This window comes from Oncorhynchus gorbuscha, linkage group LG26 (genome assembly GCF_021184085.1).
Source record: "Oncorhynchus gorbuscha isolate QuinsamMale2020 ecotype Even-year linkage group LG26, OgorEven_v1.0, whole genome shotgun sequence".
Lineage (NCBI taxonomy): Eukaryota > Metazoa > Chordata > Actinopteri > Salmoniformes > Salmonidae > Oncorhynchus > Oncorhynchus gorbuscha.
In genome coordinates this window covers 40989289-41006156 of record NC_060198.1, presented here as the reverse complement: position 1 = coordinate 41006156, position 16868 = coordinate 40989289, and the positions used below count along the sequence as shown (strand labels likewise).

Sequence of the window (16868 nt, the reverse complement as noted above, 5' to 3'; positions counted from 1 at the left end):
TAGGAGGTGAGTGCTCTGGAGTGTGAGATCCAGTTGTTAAAGAACCTCCACCACGAACGCATCGTCCAGTACTACGGCTCTCTGAGGGACCACAACGAAAAGACCTCACCATCTTCATGGAGTACATGCCGGGGTCAGTCTATTCTTCACACGTCGGCTCAGGGCTGGAGTGTTGGGGGTTAAAGGGTATCTGTAGTGTTCTGTCCTGGACTGTGTCCCAGTCTCTCCTGGGAATAGAGTATAAACCATGCACTTCCTTCTTGTCTTTCAGGGTTCAGTCAAAGACCAGTTGAAGGCCACGGGGCGCTGACGGAAAACGTGACGCGGAAGTACACACGGCAGATCCTGGAGGGCATGTCCTATCTGCACAGCAACATGATCGTTCACCGTGACATCAAAGGTAGTTATGTCAACACACTGCTCAGATGGCCATTTGTAGTAAAGATAGTTAACTAAATGGCTATAGACTTCCAGACTCAGGCACAAGGACCTAAAATCTACATTTAAAATACAAGGAAGGTGGTTGGGTGAGTCTGTGTCACATGGTGTTACTCTGTCGTCTCCTTATCCAGGTGCCAACATCCTGCGGGATTCTGCGGGAAACGTGAAGCTGGGAGATTTCGGCGCCAGCAAGAGGCTGCAGACCATCTGCATGTCTGGCACGGGCATCCGCTCGGTCACTGGCACCCCCTACTGGATGAGCCCCGAGGTGATCAGCGGAGAGGGCTACGGCAGGAAGGCTGACGTCTGGTAAGGACCGGGACACATGGGGTTGGGGAAGAAGTACATGCAGGTGATTCTGATTAGTTGTGTTGATAGGGGGGAGGTGGGGGATAGATGTCTCGTCTGGGAGTGTGTGAATGTATCTTCAGGTCATGTGTCAGATGCTTTCCTTGTGCTCTGATAAGTAGTCTCCTTCCCTGATAGAGTGGCTGGACTGCTGGAACGTGAAGGGAGGAAAATAGCTGTTCTAAAAGGGGGAAACCATTCTTCTTCAAGGGAAAAATTGCTATATATAAAATAGTAAAAGTGCTATATTTAAAAGAGAATGTCGAGAAGGACTGCCTCACTCCCACGTACAGGGCCCTGAAATGAGTCGGGCCCACCTGCTGCCCAGGAATTCCCCTGTGTCATCTGATTGTGTAGTATCCCATCAGGCAAGGGATGTGATTGGCCAAGAGCCAGTCAACCAGCCAGCTTGTGACAGGGTTCGGAATGTTCCCGAATTCATTGCTCCCTTGGGGTCCAGACCAGACCGGAAGCGTCGGTAGGGGGTAATAGGTCCAAAGGGGAGTCTGTCCCTAAACCCAACTCCCCTCACCAGCCCCCTGCTCTGTCTGACTCCAGGACTGAAATGGCCTCCCGTGGCCAGCAAAAGCACACTTTAATTGTCAACAGGGAAAAAGTTTCCACCAAAACATTCCAGTGGGGCCTGGGAAAGCAGAAGAGCAGAGGGATGGCCTTTTCCCTTCGTGCCTGTAGTGAGGAAAAGCTGCCCTTTGTTTTTCAGTGTGTTAACACTGTTTTTGTCCATTCACACAAGTCAATAAGTTATACGATTGTGTATTGCATTCAATGTCCTATTCTGATGTTTGTGTGTGAGCGTGTTTCAAGTTTCTAGTTGTACAGGATACACATGGTTTACACCGTCTACAAAAATGCTTACTTGCAGGTTCCTTCTCAACAATGCAACAACAAATAATAATAGATAACAATACAGACATAAAGTAAATGGCTCAGTAGAATAGAATAAATTTTTTAGCATAAGTATAATACAGGAAGGCACCATTTATATTCCAATTGTTACACATATTTTGTGGAAGGGGAGATTAGGCGGCAAGTGTTTAAATGTGTATTTGAGCTCGTATTGGTGTTCTCTTAAACCTGTGTGTGTGTCTCCTTCCCCAGGAGCCTGGGCTGCACAGTGGTGGAGATGCTGACAGAGAAGCCTCCCTGGGCTGAATACGAGGCCATGGCAGCCATCTTTAAGATCGCCACCCAGCCCACCAAACCCCTGCTGCCCTCACACACCTCGGACCACACCCGTGACTTCATCCACCGCATCTTTGTGGAGGCCAAGCACCGGCCCAGTGCTGAGGAGCTGCTCAGACACCCCTTCTCCCAGATCCTCTGCTGAGGGGAAGTACGAGTACACTCTCTCTGTCTCAACCGCTCCTCGGGACTCAAGGTCTACAGCTGACATCTAGACTTGGAATTTGGAACTTGGTCCTTTCCATCCTACAGCTCTCTCCCCAAACCAGACTCACCACCACACTCATTCCTTAACCCACAAATACACATGATCCATTATGATGGATAATAGCACAGTGCCATTATTCCAAGCTGTTAACGACAATTATCAAATTCACCTCTAACTTCCCCCACTAGGGGGAGCTATATGACTGATCAGTGTTCAGCTGTCTGCTGTGGAGAACTGGACCCACTAACTCCATACGAACTGTATCCATTCAGCTATCACCTTGGTGGTCTGTGAGAGGATCACACACACACAGACACTCCAAACACATCAAATCTATTATATGTGGCTCAAGATGGGATTTGATCAAGCACCGCCACCGAATGTGCCTTTCAAATATGCCAAAGTGTCCCCTCCTAAGTTTACATTCTCTAGATGGGCTGTTAGATGAGACCACTGAGGTAAGGAACTGTTTATATGGGACTTACAGTAAACTTGAGCAGAGCAGTGTCTGGTCTACTTAGGCCAAGACAGCAGACCCACAGTCACAGCTCAGTGCTTCAACATGGTAACTGATGAAACCAACAGATGCACCACTCAGTGTTATAGAGACGGGATGGATTTAATTTTTCACTTTCTCCTCTGATCCGTCTCTGATATTCTTTGTATTTTTGAGAAAGTGCCTCTTGATGGTCTTTTGAAGACTCACAGTCCCTGATGGAAGCCCATGCTGATCTGTCCTGTCCTCACATACAACATGGAACCAGAGCCATCAGTGTTTTTGTGTTGTCATTATGACCTTCACAGTAGACCATTGTGATGAATGTGCCTTATACTCCAACTCTCCACTGCAGCCCCTCAGTATCACAGCCCAGGGTTTTCTGAGTGTACCAAAAATGACCGATTTCATTCATGAAGGGGTTGGTTTCCAGTTTGGTTGGAGGACATGCTAACTACACAATATTACAAATGATATTGTACTTTGTGATTGAAAGAGAGATTTTATTTTAGTCTTAGACAAATACAATCCTAATGCCTTGATTTGAAAGTGAGTTGCCATTTGGTTTACCAGCTTTCTATGTGTTGACAAGTGTATCTAGGAAAACGCTACGTCAAACAGTGGAACTCTGCCATTTAGGATTCATTTGAGTCAGATGCACTTTTATGTCAAATTAAAGTTGTTGGTTATTGTTCGCCTTACGAAATTAACTTTTTTTTAAAAACTTTAAATATTACATTTCCTTTCACTTTTATTTAAATCCCTGTTCATCCATTCCTGAATTTTTATATTCAAATATATATGTATAAATATATTTTTTATATATTGACTCTAGACAATTTGAAATCTAATGAGGATGCATTTAGACCTATGAGATAAATGTTGCCGTTCGAAATGATCAATTGTTAAAGCAGCTGGTTTTGCAGAAATTACAACATTGGGGTTTATTAGTGAAACACTTTGGGTGGAAAACGACCTCTGGCTATCTTACCTGGTCTCTGCTCCAAAACAAGAAACATATCCACATTCCTGGCTCCAGTATAATGTATTATGTCTAATGGTCCATGCTTTATTCAATGGCAACACTGTTCCATTGGACCCTTCCAGTTGGACTGCCCTGTCAAACCTCTCACAGTTTCACTACTTCTTTAACAAGGCCACCGCCTAGGATTTAAAGGCTGCTGAGGTTCCTCCATATTTCTCCTTGCTGACGTGATGTGTGGGAAATAGAGGGGAAGTATGTGAAGTGTAATTTTTAGAGTATGCACTAGAATGCTATGTCTCACCAGAATGACCTTCTCTTAGTGTCATTCTTGCAGAGCAGAGGGGCTGAATGTGTGCGTTAGTTAGACTGAGCTGAGCAGGGCAGGGATGGAGGAGTTCTGATCAGGTAGATGCCAGAGACCGGGGTTCCACCCAACATGACGACTTTGTTTAGCTCAGGGTTCGAGAGACCGACCGGTGCCCAATGTCTGGGGCCCTCCACACTGAGCAAAGGGCTTTCTACAATGACCTTTTTTAGTTTTATTTTCCATTTATTTCCATTTATTTCAGTGTTACTGGCTCTAAAGTACTTTCATAAGTGAATCAAATGGATATCATGTGGCTGCTAGATGTTAAAGAAGGCAGCTAAGAATCAGTTCAGTATTAGAAATGGTCCTGTTATATACAAAGAGCCAAAACAAATGTTTCTGTTAACAGAAGAACCCTGGGGTAAGCAAATGAAACAGGAGTTAAACGTTTAGATATACACATGTATGTAAATGTATAAATGAGTATGTTTAATGACAGGGGACTTGCAGTGCAAAGTCACCCCAGTTTATCAAATGTATTTACGTAGAAAAGGGAACAGTATGTTAAATGACATTGTTTTGCTATATCTTTGAGTGCCTAATTTCAAAAACAAATAAATGTTCTTTGTCTCTGGTCCAATATTCTGACCCGCTTACTTGTTTGTTTGCGTAATGTTTGGTGTACGTTCCAGTCATGTACACCGCTCTGATGGAGGTGTGTTTGGTACTGCAGAAGATAGTTTTGGGCCAGCGGCTCTGGGAGACACTGGCTAGTCTGTCCATGTGTGTCTTCATTATCTTTGAGCAGCCAGCAGGTTGGAAAGTCAGACTGGCCCAGTCCAGTAAATAAAAGAACATCTCACTGAATAGAGCTCATTGTTGGGAGAAAGAAGCAACCCGACTGATGCTTGCTCCATCTCTTTCTCCCTCCCTTAAAGACAGAAGAGGAGGCGGAGAGAGCTCTGTTAATCTGTGTGGTCATGGGACAGAGGAAAGCTTGGACCCAACAAAGGTTCCTTTTCTTAGTTACTGTGACAAGGGGATGGATGCAGATAATAATTTATTGTTTTGTTTTCTGGTGATGCACTTTCTCTGTGTGTGTTTTAGCATGCTGCTTGTGGATCAGCAGGGGCCATGGATCTGACCCATGGCCCCTGACTACCAGGTTCTGATAGCAGTTACATAACCTTCCCCTACACCTGCAATGCACCGCTCCATGTGGCCTGCAGGTCTGTTGATGTGGTTAATGGCAGTGTTATTGTGATCAGTGGTAGTGTTATTGTAGTCAGTGGTAGTGTTATTGTGATCAGTGGTAGTGTTATTGTGATCAGTGGTAGTGTTATTGTGGTCAGTGGTAGTGTTATTGTGGTCAGTGGTAGTGATATTGTGATAAGTGGTAGTGTTATTGTGGTCAGTGGTAGTGTTATTGTGGTCCGTGGTAGTCTTATTGTGGTCAGTAGTAGTGTTATTGTGGTCAGTGGTAGTGTTATTGTGGTCAGTGGTAGTGTTATTGTGGTCAGTGGTAGTGTTATTGTGGTCAGTGGTAGTGTTATTGGGATCAGTGAGTTATTGTAGTCAGTGGTAGTGTTATTGTGATCAGTGGTAGTGTTATTGTGATCAGTGGTAGTGTTATTGTGATCAGTGGTAGTGTTATTGTGGTCCGTGGTAGTGTTATTGTGATCAGTGGTAGTGTTATTGTGATCAGTGGTAGTTTTATTGTAGTCAGTGGTAGTGTTATTGTAGTCAGTGGTAGTGTTATTGTGGTCAGTGGTCAGTGGTCAGTGGCAGTGTTATTGTGGTCAGTGGTAGTGGTAGTGTTATTGTGATCAGTGGTAGTGTTATTGTGGTCAGTGGTAGTGTTATTGTGGTCAGTGGTAGTGATATTGTGATAAGTGGTAGTGTTATTGTGGTCAGTGGTAGTGTTATTGTGGTCCGTGGTAGTCTTATTGTGGTCAGTAGTAGTGTTATTGTGGTCAGTGGTAGTGTTATTGTGGTCAGTGGTGTTGTTATTGTGGTCAGTGGTAGTGTTATTGTGGTCAGTGGTAGTGTTATTGGGATCAGTGAGTTATTGTAGTCAGTGGTATTGTTATTGTGGTGAGTGGTAGTGGTAGTGTTATTGTGATCAGTGGTAGTGTTATTGTAGTCAGTGGTAGTGTTATTTTGATCAGTGGTAGTGTTATTGTGGTCCGTGGTAGTGTTATTGTGGTCAGTAGTAGTGTTATTGTGGTCAGTGGTAGTGTTATTGTGGTCAGTGGAAGTGTTATTGTAGTTAGTGGTAGTGCTATTGTAGTCAGTGGCAGTGTTATTGTGGTCAGTGGTAGTGGTAGTGTTATTGTGATCAGTGGTAGTGTTATTGTGTTATTGTGGTCAGTGGTAGTGATATTGTGATAAGTGGTAGTGTTATTGTGGTCAGTGGTAGTGTTATTGTGGTCCGTGGTAGTGTTATTGTGGTCAGTGGTAGTGTTATTGTGGTCAGTGGTAGTGTTATTGTGGTCAGTGGTAGTGTTATTGTGGTCAGTGGTAGTGTTATTGGGATCAGTGAGTTATTGTAGTCAGTGGTAGTGTTATTGTAGTCAGTGGTAGTGTTATTGTAGTCAGTGGTATTGTTATTGTGGTCAGTGGTAGTGGTAGTGTTATTGTGATCAGTGGTAGTGTTATTGTAGTCAGTGGTAGTGTTATTGTGATCAGTGGTAGTGTTATTGTGATCAGTGGTAGTGATATTGTAGTCAGTGGTAGTGTTATTGTGGTCAGTGGTAGTGGTAGTGTTATTGTGATCAGTGGTAGTGTTATTGTGGTCAGTGGTAGTGTTATTGTAGTCAGTGGTAGTGTTATTGTGGTCAGTGGTCAGTGGTCAGTGGCAGTGTTATTGTGGTCAGTGGTAGTGGTAGTGTTATTGTGATCAGTGGTAGTGTTATTGTGGTCAGTGGTAGTGTTATTGTGGTCAGTGGTAGTGATATTGTGATAAGTGGTAGTGTTATTGTGGTCAGTGGTAGTGTTATTGTGGTCCGTGGTAGTGTTATTGTGGTCAGTGGTAGTGTTATTGTAGTCAGTGGTAGTGTTATTGTGGTCAGTGGTAGTGTTATTGTGGTCCGTGGTAGTGTTATTGTGGTCAGTGGTAGTGTTATTGTGGTCAGTGGTAGTGTTATTGTGGTCAGTGGTAGTGTTATTGGGATCAGTGAGTTATTGTAGTCAGTGGTATTGTTATTGTGGTGAGTGGTAGTGGTAGTGTTATTGTGATCAGTGGTAGTGTTATTGTGGTCAGTGGTAGTGTTATTGTAGTCAGTGGTAGTGGTAGTGTTATTGTGGTCAGTGGTAGTGTTATTGTAGTCAGTGGTAGTGTTATTGTAGTCAGTGGTAGTGTTATTGTAGTCAGTGGTAGTGTTATTTTGATCAGTGGTAGTGTTATTGTGGTCCGTGGTAGTGTTATTGTGGTCAGTAGTAGTGTTATTGTGGTCAGTGGTAGTGTTATTGTGGTCAGTGGAAGTGTTATTGTAGTCAGTGGTAGTGTTATTGTGGTCAGTGGTAGTGTTATTGTGATCAGTGGTAGTGTTATTGTGATCAGTGGTAGTGCTATTGTAGTCAGTGGCAGTGTTATTGTGGTCAGTGGTAGTGGTAGTGTTATTGTGATCAGTGGTAGTGTTATTGTGGTCAGTGGTAGTGTTATTGTGGTCAGTGGCAGTGTTATTGTGGTCAGTGGTAGTGGTAGTGTTATTGTGATCAGTGGTAGTGTTATTGTGGTCAGTAGTAGTGTTATTGTGGTCAGTGGTAGTGTTATTGTGGTCAGTGGAAGTGTTATTGTAGTCAGTGGTAGTGTTATTGTGATCAGTGGTAGTGTTATTGTGATCAGTGGTAGTGTTATTGTGATCAGTGGTAGTGTTATTGTGATCAGTGGTAGTGTTATTGTGGTCCGTGGTAGTGTTATTGTGATCAGTGGTAGTGTTATTGTGATCAGTGGTAGTTTTATTGTAGTCAGTGGTAGTGTTATTGTAGTCAGTGGTAGTGTTATTGTGGTCAGTGGTCAGTGGTCAGTGGCAGTGTTATTGTGGTCAGTGGTAGTGGTAGTGTTATTGTGATCAGTGGTAGTGTTATTGTGGTCAGTGGTAGTGTTATTGTGGTCAGTGGTAGTGATATTGTGATAAGTGGTAGTGTTATTGTGGTCAGTGGTAGTGTTATTGTGGTCCGTGGTAGTCTTATTGTGGTCAGTAGTAGTGTTATTGTGGTCAGTGGTAGTGTTATTGTGGTCAGTGGTAGTGTTATTGTGGTCAGTGGTAGTGTTATTGTGGTCAGTGGTAGTGTTATTGGGATCAGTGAGTTATTGTAGTCAGTGGTAGTGTTATTGTGATCAGTGGTAGTGTTATTGTGATCAGTGGTAGTGTTATTGTGATCAGTGGTAGTGTTATTGTGATCAGTGGTAGTGTTATTGTGGTCCGTGGTAGTGTTATTGTGATCAGTGGTAGTGTTATTGTGATCAGTGGTAGTTTTATTGTAGTCAGTGGTAGTGTTATTGTAGTCAGTGGTAGTGTTATTGTGGTCAGTGGTCAGTGGTCAGTGGCAGTGTTATTGTGGTCAGTGGTAGTGGTAGTGTTATTGTGATCAGTGGTAGTGTTATTGTGGTCAGTGGTAGTGTTATTGTGGTCAGTGGTAGTGATATTGTGATAAGTGGTAGTGTTATTGTGGTCAGTGGTAGTGTTATTGTGGTCCGTGGTAGTCTTATTGTGGTCAGTAGTAGTGTTATTGTGGTCAGTGGTAGTGTTATTGTGGTCAGTGGTGTTGTTATTGTGGTCAGTGGTAGTGTTATTGTGGTCAGTGGTAGTGTTATTGGGATCAGTGAGTTATTGTAGTCAGTGGTATTGTTATTGTGGTGAGTGGTAGTGGTAGTGTTATTGTGATCAGTGGTAGTGTTATTGTGGTCAGTGGTAGTGTTATTGTAGTCAGTGGTAGTGTTATTTTGATCAGTGGTAGTGTTATTGTGGTCCGTGGTAGTGTTATTGTGGTCAGTAGTAGTGTTATTGTGGTCAGTGGTAGTGTTATTGTGGTCAGTGGAAGTGTTATTGTAGTTAGTGGTAGTGCTATTGTAGTCAGTGGCAGTGTTATTGTGGTCAGTGGTAGTGGTAGTGTTATTGTGATCAGTGGTAGTGTTATTGTGTTATTGTGGTCAGTGGTAGTGATATTGTGATAAGTGGTAGTGTTATTGTGGTCAGTGGTAGTGTTATTGTGGTCCGTGGTAGTGTTATTGTGGTCAGTGGTAGTGTTATTGTGGTCAGTGGTAGTGTTATTGTGGTCAGTGGTAGTGTTATTGTGGTCAGTGGTAGTGTTATTGGGATCAGTGAGTTATTGTAGTCAGTGGTAGTGTTATTGTAGTCAGTGGTAGTGTTATTGTAGTCAGTGGTATTGTTATTGTGGTCAGTGGTAGTGGTAGTGTTATTGTGATCAGTGGTAGTGTTATTGTAGTCAGTGGTAGTGTTATTGTGATCAGTGGTAGTGTTATTGTGATCAGTGGTAGTGATATTGTAGTCAGTGGTAGTGTTATTGTGGTCAGTGGTAGTGGTAGTGTTATTGTGATCAGTGGTAGTGTTATTGTGGTCAGTGGTAGTGTTATTGTAGTCAGTGGTAGTGTTATTGTGGTCAGTGGTCAGTGGTAGTGTTATTGTGATCAGTGGTAGTGTTATTGTGGTCAGTGGTAGTGTTATTGTGGTCAGTGGTAGTGATATTGTGATAAGTGGTAGTGTTATTGTGGTCAGTGGTAGTGTTATTGTGGTCCGTGGTAGTCTTATTGTGGTCAGTAGTAGTGTTATTGTGGTCAGTGGTAGTGTTATTGTGGTCAGTGGTAGTGTTATTGTGGTCAGTGGTAGTGTTATTGTGGTCAGTGGTAGTGTTATTGGGATCAGTGAGTTATTGTAGTCAGTGGTAGTGTTATTGTGATCAGTGGTAGTGTTATTGTGATCAGTGGTAGTGTTATTGTGATCAGTGGTAGTGTTATTGTGATCAGTGGTAGTGTTATTGTGGTCCGTGGTAGTGTTATTGTGATCAGTGGTAGTGTTATTGTGATCAGTGGTAGTTTTATTGTAGTCAGTGGTAGTGTTATTGTAGTCAGTGGTAGTGTTATTGTGGTCAGTGGTCAGTGGTCAGTGGCAGTGTTATTGTGGTCAGTGGTAGTGGTAGTGTTATTGTGATCAGTGGTAGTGTTATTGTGGTCAGTGGTAGTGTTATTGTGGTCAGTGGTAGTGTTATTGTGGTCCGTGGTAGTCTTATTGTGGTCAGTAGTAGTGTTATTGTGGTCAGTGGTAGTGTTATTGTGGTCAGTGGTGTTGTTATTGTGGTCAGTGGTAGTGTTATTGTGGTCAGTGGTAGTGTTATTGGGATCAGTGAGTTATTGTAGTCAGTGGTATTGTTATTGTGGTGAGTGGTAGTGGTAGTGTTATTGTGATCAGTGGTAGTGTTATTGTGGTCAGTGGTAGTGTTATTGTAGTCAGTGGTAGTGTTATTTTGATCAGTGGTAGTGTTATTGTGGTCCGTGGTAGTGTTATTGTGGTCAGTAGTAGTGTTATTGTGGTCAGTGGTAGTGTTATTGTGGTCAGTGGAAGTGTTATTGTAGTTAGTGGTAGTGCTATTGTAGTCAGTGGCAGTGTTATTGTGGTCAGTGGTAGTGGTAGTGTTATTGTGATCAGTGGTAGTGTTATTGTGTTATTGTGGTCAGTGGTAGTGATATTGTGATAAGTGGTAGTGTTATTGTGGTCAGTGGTAGTGTTATTGTGGTCCGTGGTAGTGTTATTGTGGTCAGTGGTAGTGTTATTGTGGTCAGTGGTAGTGTTATTGTGGTCAGTGGTAGTGTTATTGTGGTCAGTGGTAGTGTTATTGGGATCAGTGAGTTATTGTAGTCAGTGGTAGTGTTATTGTAGTCAGTGGTAGTGTTATTGTAGTCAGTGGTATTGTTATTGTGGTCAGTGGTAGTGGTAGTGTTATTGTGATCAGTGGTAGTGTTATTGTAGTCAGTGGTAGTGTTATTGTGATCAGTGGTAGTGTTATTGTGATCAGTGGTAGTGATATTGTAGTCAGTGGTAGTGTTATTGTGGTCAGTGGTAGTGGTAGTGTTATTGTGATCAGTGGTAGTGTTATTGTGGTCAGTGGTAGTGTTATTGTAGTCAGTGGTAGTGTTATTGTGGTCAGTGGTCAGTGGTCAGTGGCAGTGTTATTGTGGTCAGTGGTAGTGGTAGTGTTATTGTGATCAGTGGTAGTGTTATTGTGGTCAGTGGTAGTGTTATTGTGGTCAGTGGTAGTGATATTGTGATAAGTGGTAGTGTTATTGTGGTCAGTGGTAGTGTTATTGTGGTCCGTGGTAGTGTTATTGTGGTCAGTGGTAGTGTTATTGTAGTCAGTGGTAGTGTTATTGTGGTCAGTGGTAGTGTTATTGTGGTCCGTGGTAGTGTTATTGTGGTCAGTGGTAGTGTTATTGTGGTCAGTGGTAGTGTTATTGTGGTCAGTGGTAGTGTTATTGGGATCAGTGAGTTATTGTAGTCAGTGGTATTGTTATTGTGGTGAGTGGTAGTGGTAGTGTTATTGTGATCAGTGGTAGTGTTATTGTGGTCAGTGGTAGTGTTATTGTAGTCAGTGGTAGTGGTAGTGTTATTGTGGTCAGTGGTAGTGTTATTGTAGTCAGTGGTAGTGTTATTGTAGTCAGTGGTAGTGTTATTGTAGTCAGTGGTAGTGTTATTTTGATCAGTGGTAGTGTTATTGTGGTCCGTGGTAGTGTTATTGTGGTCAGTAGTAGTGTTATTGTGGTCAGTGGTAGTGTTATTGTGGTCAGTGGAAGTGTTATTGTAGTCAGTGGTAGTGTTATTGTGGTCAGTGGTAGTGTTATTGTGATCAGTGGTAGTGTTATTGTGATCAGTGGTAGTGCTATTGTAGTCAGTGGCAGTGTTATTGTGGTCAGTGGTAGTGGTAGTGTTATTGTGATCAGTGGTAGTGTTATTGTGGTCAGTGGTAGTGTTATTGTGGTCAGTGGCAGTGTTATTGTGGTCAGTGGTAGTGGTAGTGTTATTGTGATCAGTGGTAGTGTTATTGTGGTCAGTAGTAGTGTTATTGTGGTCAGTGGTAGTGTTATTGTGGTCAGTGGAAGTGTTATTGTAGTCAGTGGTAGTGTTTTTGTGATCAGTGGTAGTGTTATTGTAGTCAGTGGTAGTGTTATTGTGGTCAGTGGTAGTGTTATTGTGATCAGTGGTAGTGTTATTGTGATCAGTGGTAGTGCTATTGTAGTCAGTGGCAGTGTTATTGTGGTCAGTGGTAGTGGTAGTGTTATTGTGATCAGTGGTAGTGTTATTGTGGTCACTGGTAGTGTTATTGTGGTCAGTGGTAGTGTTATTGTGGTCAGTGGTAGTGATATTGTGATAAGTGGTAGTGTTATTGTGGTCAGTGGTAGTGTTATTGTGGTCCGTGGTAGTGTTATTGTGGTCAGTGGTAGTGTTATTGTGGTCAGTGGTAGTGTTATTGTGGTCAGTGGTATTGTTATTGTGGTCAGTGGTAGTGGTAGTGTTATTGTGATCAGTGGTAGTGATATTGTGATCAGTGGTAGTGTTATTGTGATCAGTGGTAGTGTTATTGTGATCAGTGGTAGTGTTATTGTGATCAGTGGTAGTGTTATTGTGATCAGTGGTAGTGTTATTGTGGTCAGTGGTAGTGTTATTGTGGTCAGTGGTAGTGTTATTGTGATCAGTGGTAGTGTTATTGTGATCAGTGGTAGTGTTATTGTGATCAGTAGTAGTGTTATTGTGATCAGTGGTAGTGTTATTGTCGTCAGTGGTAGTGTTTTTGTGATCAGTGGAAGTGTTATTGTAGTCAGTGGCAGTATTATTGTGGTCAGTGGTAGTGTTATTTTGATCAGTGGTAGTGTTATTGTGGTCAGTGGTAGTGTTATTGTGGTCAGTGATAGTGTTATTGTGGTCAGTGGTAGTGATATTGTAGTCAGTGGTAGTGTTATTGTGGTCAGTGGTAGTGTTATTGTGGTCAGTGGTAGTGTTATTGTGGTCAGTGGTAGTGGTAGTGTTATTGTGGTCAGTGGTAGTGTTATTGTGGTCAGTGGTAGTGTTATTGTAGTCAGTGGTAGTGTTATTGGGATCAGTGAGTTATTGTAGTCAGTGGTAGTGTTATTGTAGTCAGTGGTAGTGTTATTGTAGTCAGTGGTAGTGTTATTGTAGTCAGTGGTATTGTTATTGTGGTCAGTGGTAGTGTTATTGTGGTCAGTGGTAGTGTTATTGTAGTCAGTGGTAGTGTTATTGTAGTCAGTGGTAGTGTTATTGTGGTCAGTGGTAGTGTTATTGTAGTCAGTGGTAGTGTTATTGTAGTCAGTGGTAGTGTTATTGTAGTCAGTGGTAGTGTTATTGTGGTCAGTGGTAGTGTTATTGTAGTCAGTGGTAGTGTTATTGTTGTCAGTGGTATTGTTATTGTAGTCAGTGGTAGTGTTATTGTGGTCAGTGGTAGTGTTATTGTGGTCACTGTTAGTGTTATTGTGGTCAGTGAGTTATTGTAGTCAGTATGTGATTGTGGTCAGTGATAGTGTTTGGAAGGTATGTGGTTCTCTTTGTGTGCTATGTGTCTGGGTCTGTTTGTTATGCAGTTCTGTTTGTTAGGTATGTCTCTGGGCCGCTGGGGCCCAGCATTCGTGCTGACAGGCAGACTGCTGGACAGAGGCTAAACTGGCTCCCCAGGCTTTGTGACCACACTCAGTTTGGACCCAGTGGTGCTGAGTCATAGTCAGTGATTCAGCCTGCCTGTCTGCTCCAGTTAAGCTCCCAACACACACACACACACACACACACACACACACACACACACACACACACACACACACACACACACACACACACACACACACACACACACACACACACACACACACACACACACACACACACACACACACACACACACACACGCACACGCACACACCACATCTGGCATATTACAATTTCACAACTACACCTTCCAACACTAACAACTACATACTACGTCCCATCATATCTGAGAGGGCCTGTGCTAATGCTAGCATGCACATCAGTGATACTGCACATCAGTGATACTGCACATCAGTGGTACTGCACATCAGTGGTACTGTATAACAGTGGTACTGCACATCAGTGATACTGCACATCAGTGGTACGGCACATCAGTGATACTGCACATCAGTGGTATTGCACATCAGTGGTACTGCACATCAGTGGTACTGCACATCAGTGATACTGCACATCAGTGATACTGCACATCAGTGGTACTGCACATCAGTGGTACTGTGTATCAGTGGTACTGCACATCAGTGGTACTGCACATCAGTGATACTGCACATCAGTGGTACTGCACATCAGTGGTACTGTATATCAGTGGTACTGCACATCAGTGGTACTGCATATCAGTGGTACTGCACATCAGTGATACTGCACATCAGTGGTACTGCACATCAGTGGTACTGCACATCAGTGGTACTGTATATCAGTGGTACTGCACATCAGTGATACTGCACATCAGTGGTACTGCACATCAGTGGTACTGCACATCAGTGGTACTGTATATCAGTGGTACTGCACATCAGTGGTACTGTATATCAGTGATACTGTTCATCAGTGATACTGCACACCAGTGATACTGTTCATCAGTTAATACTGTTCATCAGTGATACTGTTCATCAGTTTAAACTGTTCATCAGTGATACTGTTCATCAGTTAAAACTGTTCATCAGTAATACTGTTCATCAGTGATACTGTTCATCAGTTAAAACTGTTCATCAGTGATACTGCACATCAGTGATACTGTTCATCAGTGATACTGTTCATCAGTGATACTGTTCATCAGTGATACTGCACATCAGTGATACTGCACATCAGTGATACTGTTCATCAGTGATACTGTTCATCAGTGATACTATTCATCAGTTATAACTGTTCATCAGTGATACTGCACATCAGTGATACTGTTCATCAGTGATACTGTTCATCAGTGATACTGTTCATCAGTGATACTGCACATCAGTGATACTGTTCATCAGTGATACTGCACATCAGTGATACTGTTCATCAGTGATACTGTTCATCAGTGATACTGCACATCAGTGATACTGTTCATCAGTGATACTGCACATCAGTGATACTGTTCATCAGTTAAAACTGTTCATCAGTGATACTGCACATCAGTGATACTGTTCATCAGTTAAAACTGTTCATCAGTGATACTGCACATCAGTGATACTGTTCATCAGTGATACTGCACATCAGTGATACTGTTCATCAGTGATACTGCACATCAGTGATACTGTTCATCAGTTAAAACTGTTCATCAGTGATACTGCACATCAGTGATACTGTTCATCAGTTAAAACTGTTCATCAGTGATACTGCACATCAGTGATACTGTTCATCAGTGATACTGCACATCAGTGATACTGTTCATCAGTGATACTGCACATCAGTGATACTGTTCATCAGTTAAAACTGTTCATCAGTGATACTGCACATCAGTGATACTGTTCATCAGTTAAAACTGTTCATCAGTGATACTGCACATCAGTGATACTGTTCATCAGTGATGCTGTTCATCAGTGATACTGCACATCAGTGATACTGTTCATCAGTGATGCTGTTCATCAGTGATACTGCACATCAGTGATACTGTTCATCAGTGATACTATTCATCAGTGATACTGTTCATCAGTGATGCTGTTCATCAGTGATACTGCACATCAGTGATACTGTTCATCAGTGATACTATTCATCAGTTAAAACTGTTCATCAGTGATACTGCACATCAGTGATACTGTTCATCAGTGATGCTGTTCATCAGTGATACTGCACATCAGTGATACTGTTCATCAGTGATACTATTCATCAGTTAAAACTGTTCATCAGTGATACTGCACATCAGTGATACTGTTCATCAGTGATACTATTCATCAGTTAAAACTGTTCATCAGTGATACTGCACATCAGTGATACTGTTCATCAGTGATGCTGTTCATCAGTGATACTGCACATCAGTGATACTGTTCATCAGTGATACTATTCATCAGTTAAAACTGTTCATCAGTGATACTGCACATCAGTGATACTGTTCATCAGTGATACTGTTCATCAGTGATACTGTTCATCAGTGATACTGTTCATCAGTGATACTGCACATCAGTGATACTGTTCATCAGTGATACTGCACATCAGTGATACTGTTCATCAGTGATACTGTTCATCAGTGATACTGCACATCAGTGATACTGTTCATCAGTGATACTGCACATCAGTGATACTGTTCATCAGTTAAAACTGTTCATCAGTGATACTGCACATCAGTGATACTGTTCATCAGTTAAAACTGTTCATCAGTGATACTGCACATCAGTGATACTGTTCATCAGTGATACTGCACATCAGTGATACTGTTCATCAGTGATACTGCACATCAGTGATACTGTTCATCAGTTAAAACTGTTCATCAGTGATACTGCACATCAGTGATACTGTTCATCAGTTAAAACTGTTCATCAGTGATACTGCACATCAGTGATACTGTTCATCAGTGATACTGCACATCAGTGATACTGTTCATCAGTGATACTGCACATCAGTGATACTGTTCATCAGTTAAAACTGTTCATCAGTGATACTGCACATCAGTGATACTGTTCATCAGTTAAAACTGTTCATCAGTGATACTGCACATCAGTGATACTGTTCATCAGTGATGCTGTTCATCAGTGATACTGTTCATCAGTGATACTGTTCATCAGTGATGCTGTTCATCAGTGATACTGTTCATCAGTGATACTGCACATCAGTGATACTGTTCATCAGTGATGCTGTTCATCAGTGATGCTGTTCATCAGTGATACTGTACATCAGTGATTAGT

General features: G+C 42.3%; 1 pseudogene; it reads left to right on the top strand.

The window, feature by feature from the left end:
- The window catches only part of LOC124015125, a 413427-nt pseudogene extending 408799 nt beyond the window's left edge, over positions 1-4628 (top strand).
- Positions 4629-16868: the final 12240 nt, after the last annotated feature.